Source organism: Sorex fumeus, unplaced genomic scaffold, assembly GCF_029834395.1.
Source record: "Sorex fumeus unplaced genomic scaffold, SorFum_2.1 ptg000014l, whole genome shotgun sequence".
NCBI lineage: Eukaryota > Metazoa > Chordata > Mammalia > Eulipotyphla > Soricidae > Sorex > Sorex fumeus.
Genome location: NW_026606071.1, coordinates 3,275,489 through 3,288,574, shown reverse-complemented (window position 1 = coordinate 3,288,574; position 13,086 = coordinate 3,275,489).

The following is a 13,086-nucleotide window of genomic DNA, read 5'->3' as shown; positions in this document are numbered from 1 at the left end:
TCTAATGGGTTGTAGAAAAAGGATTGATTTCATTACTGTTCTTTGTTATTGTTCTTTGTTCTTATTAAGAATGTAATTATCAGTTTAAAAACAAAATCTATAATAGTTTCAAATACAGTTTAAATATACAAGCTATGCTCAGAGGATTATAATAAAATACTATAAATCAATGTGACTTTTTTGCAGATTTATGTCATTTTATATGATAATCTTTCTATGGTATATGTTAGAAATTGGGATGTGGTAATATGATTTAAAAACTTAAAAACATAAGGTAAGTCAATTATACACAAATATATTGAGTATGCATGAGCTAATCTATATTTTAAAATATATTTTTGACAAATCTATTGCTTGTTAAATTTTAGTAAGATTTAAGTAATATTGTGGAAATCCCTTCATCTATATATTTGCTAAAGTTTTTATCACACTAAATTGCAGCTATTATTTTGTAAGAATTTAAATGTAGATCTTTTCAAATTATCTTTTTCTATTAACTATTCAGTACAGTTCTTGCCATAAAGCGTTTGTCAAATGACAAAAAAAGTTGATTTAAGTAATTTAGTTTTTTAGAAAAGAATAAATCCTAAAAGCAGAGTCCATTAGTGTTCAGGAAGTCCAGAGGGAACATTTTGTAAGTTTAATGGGAATTGAATGTAATACTGAGAGTTTGAATATGCCTTACACAATTCAATATTAAAATTTGTATTGTTAACTTTAAAGGGAATTCTTAACTTACTTTTTAATAATATTTGACAGCCTTCTCAAGAAATATATTTAATTTTTAGTTTGATCTTTGTTAGAATGACTAATGTGAATGTGGCATCCAACTGATTAGGATGTAAAAGGCATCAGAAAACATTGTTTTGGTCTTCTTTTTACTTTATTTAAACACCACAGTTTACAAAGTCATTCACAATACAGTTGTTATGGGTTTTTGATGTTCCAACACCAATCCCACCACCTGAGTGACCATCCCTCCACCATTATCCCTATTTTCCCAATCACTCCCCAAACTGGCCTCCGAAGCAGGTACACAAGAACTTGTTTGAAATTGATTGCTACAACCAAATTCCTATAAAAAAAAACTTCACTAATAGGAAATTTATGAAAATTATTATATCCCATCACTGGCTCGTTAAGTCTTTGTCTGAGGATTTACTAAGGTGTCCATTCCTAGTTCTCTGTTATTGTTCAAGTTTGTTTTGTGTTTAATTGGCTTCAATGTATTTTCTCATCTAATTTGGTGTGCTCCTACTGGAACTTCAGTACTGTGAAATTTTGAGGTCCAGAAACTTTAGAATCTGCAGAATACTTTCATACACAAGGAAAAAATAATCCCTTATGCAAATAGAGCAACACTTAAGAACAACAGCATTCTACATTCCCTTAAGCAAACACCTATGTAGATACTATTGTAATCTGTCCTTTATGTGTCAACTTCTATCTCTCCATCTGCCACCTGTTGATGAGTTCCCATCTTTGATAAGGTTTTTCCTGCAAACCTGAACACAAAGCTAGACGTGTGTTTTTGTCAACAAAATATTGTGCTGCATATTCTGGACAACAAAAAATGAAAGATCAATAAGGCCTGAGACCAGTTGGAAGTTGACCAGTTGGATGGATGACTTGGAACTTCATTATATATAGATTATAGTATATTTGCACAATAAAATTTTAACTGATCATGCCATGGCAGTCTACAGGGCCTATGTAACACCAAGGAAGTGACTAAATATGGTTAGATTCTAGGAAGTGCCTTGGCTCAGGGAGCTCATCCCTCCTGAAAACTCTCTCTTCTCACATATCCTGCACATATTCTTCCCATTATTAATGCAGTTTATTTCCATACCATGGAACCAAAGAGTTTTTGCAGAAACTGCACTACTCTCTAGGGCAGGGCTTCCTAAAGTTGCACTTGGCAAGTTCTTTGGCCTAGGAAAAGCAGCAGGGGCTTCCAAAAATCTTTCAGATTCATTACATATTTTATTTTGAAGAAACTATCGGTGGTTGTGCATTCAGAAAAACTGTACTCTTGTTGTATTTTTCATGACACCTGCAATTAATTATAAGAATGTATATATGGTCACGGGCTGGAGCGATAGCACAGTGGTAGGGCATTTGCCTTACAAGCTGACAAAATGGCCGACCCAAGTTCGATTCCTCCGCCCCTCTCGGAGAGTCTGGCAAACTACCAAGAGTATCTCACCCGCATGGCAGAGCCTGGCAAGCTACCCGTGACGTATTCAATATGCCAAACACAGTAACAACAAGCCTCATGATGGAGACGTTACTGGGCCTGCTCGAGCAAATCGATGAACAACGGGAGGACCGTGCTTATATATGGTCACATCCTCAGTTTAAGAAGCTAGGTTCTGACTGTGTGGTAGTCTTACTTTTGACAAATTGCTTCTCTTCTTTAGAATCAGTACCTCTTTCTGTTGGTTATGGCAGTGCTCAGGGCTTACTTCTGGCTCTGTGCTCAGTGATCACTCCTGGTAGTGCTCAAGGGACCATATGGAATACCAGGGCTCAAATCTAGGTAGGCTGTATGCAAGGTAAATGCTCTACCCACTGTAATATTGCCCCTGCTCCACACTTGTTTCTTTTTTACTTTCAATATGAGCTACTAGAAAATTAACGATCACAAACAAGGATGGCATGGTGTTTCTAGATGACATTTCTGGGTGCCACTCTAGAATGCCAAGGGGTGCAGAAATAAGATAGTCTAAGATTGCTCTGGCACACTTAGGAGGGGTGTCTCTGCCCTGTTTAGTTCATGTAAAGGTTAATAAAACCCAGCTCCCGGAAGAGAACAGCGCAGAGTCTTCTGCCCCTGCGCTTGACTGTCCTCGCCGGGTCACCTTGGAGGGGGACGGGTTGAGTTTCCCTCCCCGCCCCAACCAGAGCCTCACCAGCCGAAGACCTCCAGAACAAGCCACAGCATGCTGAGACCACTCTTCACACGCAAGAAGGTACTGGCAGAGGAACAAAGGCATGCAGGTCTGTCCCAGGGCTGAAATCTCCAAGCCTGCTTGGATCGGGGCTGAGCATCATCCAACCAGATCCTCCATCTTCCAGTAGGCAGGAGTCACACCAACCAACTGCCCCCCAGCGCCGTGTAATCCCGTCAACGGCCAAGACCCAGAAACTATAAAACCCAGATCCCGGAAGTGCAGCAGCGCGGCATCTTATTATCTCATTCTTGCTTTGGACAACCTGGCAGGCTACCGAATGTAACCTGCCCACACAGTAGAGTCTGGCAAACTCTCTGTGGAGTACCCAATATGCCAAATACCAGTAACAATGATGGCTTTCATTCTCCTAACCCTGAAAGAGCCTTGAATATGGCACTTTTTAGAATCTCTGGGTAGGACGAAAGAGACATTACTGGTGCCTGCTCGAGGCAATCGATGAACAACAACAAGATGATCGTGATCGTGATGCCCGCATTCATTAATATATCCTTAGCTTTTATTTTTATTTTTTATTTATTTTAATGTAGGAGTATTGTTTTTTAATCAACCATTGATTAGGTTGATTGAATTGGGCATGAAGTCCCCCTTTCTTTTTCTTTTTTACAAATTTATTTATTGAATCACTGTGAGAGCAGTTACAAAGCTTTCGGGTTTAAGTCTCGGTCACACAATGATGAAACAGCAGTACCTTCACCTGTGCCCATTTCCCCCCACAAAAAACCCTAATATACTCCCCATCCCACACCCTCCCCCTACCTGTGGGGCAGATTATTTCCACATTACTCTCTCTCTACTTTGATTACATTCAATATTTCAACACCAGACCCATTATTACTTGGGGTTTTATCCCAACTCTCAGATCTACTGAGAAGGCAACCATAGACAATTTGTTTTCTATTGCTGGTTATGAATAACAAATGGTTTTGGAATTCCCAAATTTTAACAATTAAATCTGGAGAGATGTCTATCAAAACCTGTTGGGTTCAAGATTTGTTCCTGAGTCTTTTGGATCATGGCCATTAAGCAGGTTGATTAGGAGCCAGAGAGGCTGTTCAGCTGGGGTCTCATTGGGGCTGTCCAATGGCCTCTGGATGATGGCGTGCACTGAGCTGCCAGGGAGAACAGATCAAGGCATGAAACCTATTCCCACCTGGGGTGGCCAGGCGCCAGTAACCTACTGCAGAGATTGGACGCATTTCTGCCAAAAGCCTCTGGATTCCAAGATTTGTTTCTGAGTCTCTTGGATCATGGCACTTAGGCAGCTTGATCAGGAGCCAGAGAAGCTCTTCACGGGAGGCAACCGGGGTCTTATTGGGGTGGTGAGGAAAGGGTCAGCTCCACCCCCATCCCGTGAGACCCCGCATGTCTCATCACTGTGGGCTTAAACCTGACTGTCCAATGGCCTCTGGAGGATGGCAGCCACTGAGTAGACAAGGGGAAGCAGGCAGAGGGATAGCAAACTTTTCTTCCTCTGGGGTGGCCCAGTGCCGGTAACCTACTGCAGGGACCAGAAACAATTCTGGCAAAAGCCACTGGGTTCTGAGATTTGTTTCTGAGTCTCTGGAATCATGGCCATTAAGCTATTTGATCAAGAACCAGAGAGGCCTTGCCTCCAATTATATAGCTGAGTCAGAGGTGGTTTGTGGGTGTGTCACCCATATACCTAACTTTCGGCTGTTTACTTTCTTGGTAAACTTGGCCCCAAGTTGTTGGGATCTGGCCAAAGGCACAGCAGCAATTTTGGGGTATCTTGAAGTCTGAAGGCACCATCAGGCTGCTGATGCACTCGCTTATAGGTACAGATTGACCTGCTGGTGGCACCATACTTCAGTATCCTTAGCTTTTATAAGCTTCTTACTGACTTTTTTCCTCTGGCATGCTCTTAAATTCTTACCTGTGTTATAGTCAACTAGTTAAGCCCTAAGACAGGGCTAACAGCTTTAACATCAATCATGTTTTTCTGGCAACATTGCCAAAATTTTAGTTGCTCTCAAAACTCTGCTTACTAGAAAAAAAATGTGAAAACATGACACTTTTAGAGAACAAGATCATTTAGAAATTTAAGAATTCAGATTTAATTGCAAAAGGTTCTTAGTTATTTTGTTAATGTTTTTTTTTTCATGAAAACCCATTCTATAATTCTTTAAAGGTATCTATTTAGAAAAATTTTAAAAACAAGATTGGGTTTACTTGCCGTAATTTTACATGAAGATGGGTAAAATTAATTGGTGTTATGTTAAATTCTATTAACGTTCATTTGGGACTGAGTACATTATTGAAGTATACTATTGTGCGGGAAGGTCCAGAGGATGTGAAGGGCAAGTTCTGCACCTACTGGCCTCAGTCACCTTAACTTTATGATTGACAGGCTGGACCTCGTAGAAGTACTGTCTGCTCAGTGCCCCCAGCAGCCACAGCAAGCAGAAATGAAAAGGAGGGGCTGAGAAGATTCACAAAGAGCTGGAGCACGTGCTTCTTATATAGGAGACCCTGGGATAGATCTCAGCTTCTCGTGGTCCCCTGAGAACCTCTAAGTCCCCTAAGCCCCAATCTCCAAGATTCCAGAAAAGAAAAGGAGAAAAGGAGAGGAGAAGAGAAGAGGGGGGATGAAAGGGAAAGGGAGGGGAGGGGAGGGGAGATAGTACGAAGGGTAAGGCTCTTGTCTTGCATGTGGTCTACCTAGGTTTGATCTCCAGCATTCCATATGGTCGATGAACGAGCCCTGAGCACAGAGCTAGTAGTAAGCCCTGAGCATGACCAGGTGTGCCAAAATCCACCCCCTACCCAAGAAAAAAGGAAGAAAAAAATATAAAGGTAGAGGATGAGAATCCATTCTCTCAAGCCTGAAGAGGCTTCCTGTAGTCTGGCCAGGGCCTTCTGTAATAACAGGACTTTGAGGCACCCCCAGTGAGAAATACAAAGATCATCTTTAAGCTGTCCCCTTCAGGAAGTATGGTGCAGAAGACAAACATTAAGAAAATGATCACATATGAAAAAGTACCTTTTTTATCCTTGTCTTTGGGGCCACACCTGGCAATGCTTAAGGGTTGCTCCTGACTCTGCACTCAGGAAATAATTCCAGCAATGCTTGGGGGACCATGTGGGATGTTGGGGATTGAACTTGGGTCAGCTGCGAAAAGGTAAATGCCCAATCTGTTATGCCATTGCTCTGGCCCCTGAAATATTGGCTTTGGGGCTGGGAATAGTATATAGCAGGCAGAGTCCTTGCCTTGAATGCAGCCGACCCAGGTTCTCTCCCTGGCATCTTAGATGGTCCCCTGAGCACCACCAGAAGTACTCCCTGAGAACAAAGTCAGAAGTAAACCCTGAGCACCATTGAGTATGGACCAGCAACAAAAACAATTAAGAAGTGTGAAGAAATCACTAAGGCTCCCGTAAGTACAAGCTCCCATGAGCACAGACACCATGAGCACAGACTCTGTGAGAACATACTCCTCTAAGTATGGATTCCGTGAGTATAGATCTGCGAGCACAGACTCTGCGTGCACAGAATCTGTAAGTAACGACTCCCATGAATACAGACTCTGTGAGTTCAGACTCTCATGAGTAGGGTTCATGAGAACAGATTCTGCGAACACAGACTCCACAGGCACAGATTCAGTAAGTATGAAAGAACTCCATGAGTGCCTTGCAGTTTGTGCCCAGCACAAACTCTTGAGCACATACTCCGTGAGTATACACTCCCATGAGTACAGACTCCATGATTATAACTCCCGTGAGTATAGACTCTGTGAGTACACTCCCATGAGCACACACTCCCGTGAGCAAAGACTCCCACGAGCAAACACTCCTGTGAGCACACTCCCATGAGTACACACTCCTGTGAGCACACACTATATTGTGAAATAGTATCGTGAAACACTCCCGTGAGCACACACTCCCATAAGCACACACATCCATGCATATACACTCCCATCAGCAAACACTCCCATGAGCACACATACACCTGTGAGTACACATTCCCATTAGCACACACTCCCGTGATCACAACTCTTGTGAGCAAACACTCCCGTGACTATACACTCCTGTTGTTGATTACCTTTTGAGGAAGTATTTTGCATGTGTTGGATTAAATAGACTCTATTGTGAAATAATAATGTGAAACACTCCCTTGAGCACACACTCCCGTGAGTACACACTCCCATGACAAATACTCCCATGAGCACACACTACCATGAGCACACACTCCCGTGAGTACATACACACTCCTGGGACAAAGACTCTTGTGAGTGCACACTCCCGATATTGGATATTGATTACCTGTTGAGGTGGTATTTTGCATGTGTTGGATTAAATAGTCTCTACTGTGAAATAATATTGTGAAACCCTCTGTGAGCACACACTCCTGTGAGCACACTCTCTCATGAGTACATACTCTCCTGAGCACACACTCCTGTGACCACACACTCCGTGAGCACACGTTCTCATTAGCATCCTTCTGTGAGCACACACTACTGTGAATACACACTCCCGTGAGCAAACACTCCCGTGAGTACACAATCCCATTGTTGAATACTTGTTGAGGTGTTATTTTTTATGTGTTGGATTGAATAGACTCTACTGTGAAATACTATTGTGAAACATTCCCATGAGCACACAGTCCTGTAAATACACACTCCCATGAGCAAACATTCCCGTGAGTGCACAATCCTGTGAGTATGCTCTCCCATGAGCATACACTCTTGTGAACAAACTCATCCATGAGTACACACTCCCATGAGCACACACTCCTGTTAGTTACACCTCCCGTGAGTAAACTCTCCCATGAGTACACTCTCCTGTTGTATATTACCTGTTGATGTGGTACTTTGCATGTGTTGGATTAAACAGACTCTACTGTGAAATTATTTCCACCAGCATTTTCTTGTGGGCCAATGTGGCAATCATCATATTTATGTCATATGTGGTTGGAATCTATTTCTGTTAGGCAGTGCTGAACTAGAGTGCCTTGCAGTATGGCCCCTGGGGAGAGAACCGGGTGCACAATAGCAGTGCTATAGCTAGAGGGGTGGAGAATCAGAAGTGCAAAGCTTGTGGGGCAGAACTCAGGGGTCGGGGTGAAGTGGGAATGTCAGGCTGGGGGCAAAGGTGTTTTGAATGCAACACAGCTGAGGCACTAACAGCAAAGTCAATGTGCCTGAGTACTGAGAGCAGGAAGAAGAATAGGATGAGCCAGACTTGGAATGAGTCTGGATCTATGATCTTATAGCTGTGAGAAAGGTGAGAAAGTTGCTGCTGGTCCCCCTCACCTCCAATCTCCTAGGGTAACATCCAGCAATGTTCAGGAATTATTCTTGTCTCTGTACTTGGGGATCACACTATATAGGGTATGTAGGATTGGACCCCCATCTGCAGTGAACAAGGCAAAGGCACTACTCACTACACTATCACTCTGATCCCTCACCTCCAATTTAAAATGACCCTTGCTTTTGTGATGAATGGAATTGGAGGGTAGAAGAAAGTGGTCAAGAGGACCCTTGCAAAGCGTTTGTGGCCTTCCAAGGTGAGTACTCCCCTGTGATTATCCGTAAGTCCATAGTCTGTCCAAATATATTCCTGACACCATAAATTAGCATAAATGGCCTTGCAACCAGATGACTTGTGACCCCTCCATCTCTGCTACAGTGACTACAAAAATTGATGTTTGCTATGTGGTTTTCTTTTTAAAAATAAACTGCAATAGATACTGGCCATGGGAAGACAATACTGGTAAAGAGAAGATTATTTTATATTTCTATATGGGTTTTCTTGTATTGTTTTTTAATGAAATTAATATAAACATTGTATTAGTTACAGGGGTATGATATAATGACTTGATATTTGTATTCTATACTTGTATTCTGTATGATAGCACAGTGGGTGGGACATTTGCCTTGCACACGCTGAACTGGGTTCAATTCCCTCTCGAAGAGCCCAGCAAGCTACCCCGAGTATCCCACCTACATGGCAGAGCCTGGCAAGCTCCCCGTGGCGTATTCAATATGCCAAACACAGTAACAATAAGTCTCACAAGGGAGATGTTAGTGGTGCCTGCTCAAGCAAATTGATGAACAACGTGATGACTGTGCTACAGTGCTACATGTATTGAGTACTGGATACTAGGGTTCAGCTCTGGGAGCAAACTCTCAGCACAGAACCAATAGTAATCCCTGAATACATCCAAATTAGACCCCCAAAGAGCAACCAAGAGAAAGTTTTAGTATTATTTTTCAGTGTCCTAAAATGTACCTTTAAACTATAAAAGTCACAGATGCTTACAGAAAACATGGAAAACAAAGCTTATAAAATGAAAATATACAGATATCCTTCAAAGAGAATTAATCATACAATTTCTATGTATTTCTTCTCAGGCTTCTTTTTTTATATCCTGATGGCTGCCTGACTTCCTGTTTCCTTTTTCATCTTTTCACTTTGTCACTATTTTCTCACTCTGTTTGCACCTGTCTCTCTTTGCTTCTTTTGAAAACTATCACATACTCTTTATTTTTGTCTGTTATTTTTCATCATTAATTAAAATGTTCAAAGTGTTTCACATTTATCTCTTGTTTTTATTTCATACTACATTATTATAAATGTTGAAGGCTTACATGAAAAATAGCTATTAATCGTCCTCTGAAAACCCTGTAGATTGTGTCCCATAAGTGAAAGATTCTCTTCACTATAGTAAGGATATCTGAGGACAAGAACTATATTTAACATAAGGTTCACTTTTCACAGTCAATGCAAATTGATGATATTTCATGCTCTATTTCAGTCAGTTTTATTGACCAAAATCTTGAACTGCATTTAGTGATAGTTGGTTTTGAAGTGAAGATTTAAGTTAAGGGCATAGCTGAAAATAAATAAACAGTAATTTAAAGGAATATGATAGAACTAAGAGAACCAAGAGTGGAACTGATGATTGGAAAGGGAATGTGATCTAACAAACAGCACTTACTGTATCTCAATGTGAGGTTCTGGATTAGAAACCCAGCACCACTAGGAGAGGAGGAGAAGTAAAAAAAGAAGGACGTGGAGGAGTTGTATATTCTATGTTTTCACACGATTTAGTAAATTTATTTCTATTTAGACAATAATAAATTCAGGATACTGAAGAGTCCTTAGAATCTAAATATTTGTCTATTTGTTTGTTTGTTTATTTATTTATATTTAGATTTTGGGCAGCAGTTCACAGACTAACTCCTGGCTCTGTGCTTGGGATCACCCTTGTAGTACTCAAGGAGTCATTTCCAGTGCAGAACATCCAACTTAAGTTGACCACATGTGAAACAAGTGCTAAACCCAGGTACTATTACTTTAACCCTCCAGTTCTGTATCAAGTGTGAGGAGGTAGCAACTAGTTGTGATCAAATTTGTTGTTAACTTATTAAAGCTTGACTGAGTTCCATTATTCTTGCACCTCTGGAAAAGAGATACTTCTTACTTTTTCATTCTGAAATTTATACTATTTTCCTAAAACTGTTTCTGTTTTCATATTATATTTTTCTCTGGACCCAGAAAACAAATATAAAATGTAGAACCTGTTGACTAGTGTGAAAGAACGGGGTTTTAGGATAAATGTTTTGGTTGTTTGGAATTACTGAGAATTATAGGAGATACTGCTTCTTTTTAAAAGATTGTCAACTCATCTTCACCTTGAGTTGCACAATTGATAAACTTATGATTGCTCTTAAACATGCAGGCTGGTCCAACCCCTTTGGAAAACAGTATGGACGATTCTCAAAAAATTAGAATTTGATCTCCCATCTGACCCAGCTATAGCACTCCTGGGAATATATCCCAGAGAGGCAAAAAGGTATAGTCGAAGTGACATCTGCAATTGTTTGTTCATTGCAGCACTCTTTACAATAGCCAGAATCTGGAAAAAACCTGAGTGTCCGAGAACAGATGACTGGTTAAAGAAACTTTGGTACATTTACACAATGGAGTACTATGTAGCTGTTAGAAAAGATGAAGTTATGAAATTTACATACAAGTGGTACTACAGGGAAAGTATCATGTTAAGCGAAATGAGTCAGAAAGAGCGGGATAGACACAGAAAGATTGCATTCATCTGGGGAACATAAAGCAACAAAACGGGAGACTAACACCCAGGAAGGGCTCAGATTAGTACCAGGAATTTTGCTCCATGACTTGAAGGCCAGCCACATGTGCTAGGTGAAAAGGAAGCTCAGATAGAGAAGAGAACACCAAATGAAGGGTGTTGTGAAGACCCTCCCAGGGTGGGAGAGACATGCTAAAAGCATGACCAAACATGATTGCCACTCAATGCCTCTCTGGCAAAACACAGTACCCAAAAGAAGAGATAGAGAACAAGGGGGAATGCCCTGCCACAGTGGCAGGGTGGGACGGGGGGGGGGGGGGGGTATGGGGGGTGGGAGGGATGCTAGGACCCGTGGTGGGGAAGGATGGGCACTGGTGGAGGGATGGGTACTTGATCATTGTATAACTGAAACCCAAGCACAAAAATTTATAAGTCTATAACTGTACCTCATGGTGTTTCACTAATAAAAAAAATGATTAAATAAAAAAATAAAAAAATAAAAAAAATTTTAAAAAACATATAAATTATAATGTGAGGTCAATTTCATTTTGTATTTTGTATCTTTTTATCTTTTTATTTAGAGAAGATGAAATAATTGATACAGTTATGATTTTTGTTGTTGCAAACACCTGGTACTGTGAATTATTTGCCTATTTTATGTATTTAGATTTTAATACATTTTAAATAAATATTCCTTTAATTAAATATTCTCTGTTCATTTAGCTTTTTATTTTTAACTTTTGAATTGAGTGCTTGATGCTCATTATTCCTGTTTGAAACTGTAAATAATTGGAGTCACAACAGAAATTATCATTATTACTTTTAATTTCAGGGGGTCAGGAATTGAACCCAGGGCCTCACACATATGTGACAAGTACTCTACTGCTGACCAACATTTCAGCCCAAAATGTTAATTCTTTAAGGAAACATTTTTTTTTTCTATTGCAGTGCACTAGTTTCACAAAAAAAATTTTAAATGATGTTTTCAATTTGTTTTTTCAATTATTATGTGAAGGTAAATTTTTTAAAAAATAAACTTATGTGAGAGAATTTTAACAAGTAATGGCAGTACACATACTATATTTTCATCATGATGTAATAAACCTAGAAAATAACGGGAGAGTAAATAGTAGCATAGGGTGGAGTACATAGGAAACTTGCAATTTGTACACACTTGTAGGCCTGTGTGCTCCCCCCACACACCTACATTCATTTCACATAAAAGTAAATCATAAAATATTTAAAATATTTTTATGATTTAATACAAAGTTTAAATCCCTTGAATAGTGAAAAGAGAAATACTTATCATAAGATAAAAAGTGAAAATATAAAGCTTTTTTTGACTAATTTTGTGACTTGTTAATAGAGCCATAACTTACAAATTTGTACAATTGTTGGTTAAAAAATAGGCTCAGGAGAGATAATATAGCTGGTAATACACTTGCTTTGTTTGCAGCCAACTCGAGTTCAATCATTGGCATCCCATATGTTACTTGAGCCCCCCAGGAATAATTCCTGAGTGAAGAGCAAGGAGGAATGCCTGAGCACTGTTGGGTGTGACCCCAAAATCAATGTATAGTTTCCTAATTAAAAGCTTCCAATACATCTAAAAAGTTAATAAGATAAAGAGTAAACAGTAGAGTCAAAGAAATCTAACACACTTTAATAACTAACACTACTTATGAAAATTAAGAGATTTATCTAAAGGAAAGGATAACCATTTATGATTTGTTCTTCAGGTTAGTAACTATACAGGATGTGTATAAGTTCAACTGAATGATATCTGAGAAAGAAAAATATATGAAATGAAGACAATAAGGAATGATCCACAAAACATGTAAGAAATGCAGCAGAATGTAAATTTTTCTCAGTTTAGTGGTATAGATAGCATGATTAATTAGAAGCAACATAAAATTTTAGAAGAAAATGAAACTAGAAAACCAGTGGTAATGAGAAATAAACAGTTTAAGAGTTCCTGGCAGTCCTGAGCAATGTGGGTTAATGAGTTTTACAGAATCTCTCAAACATCATTATGCAGTAACC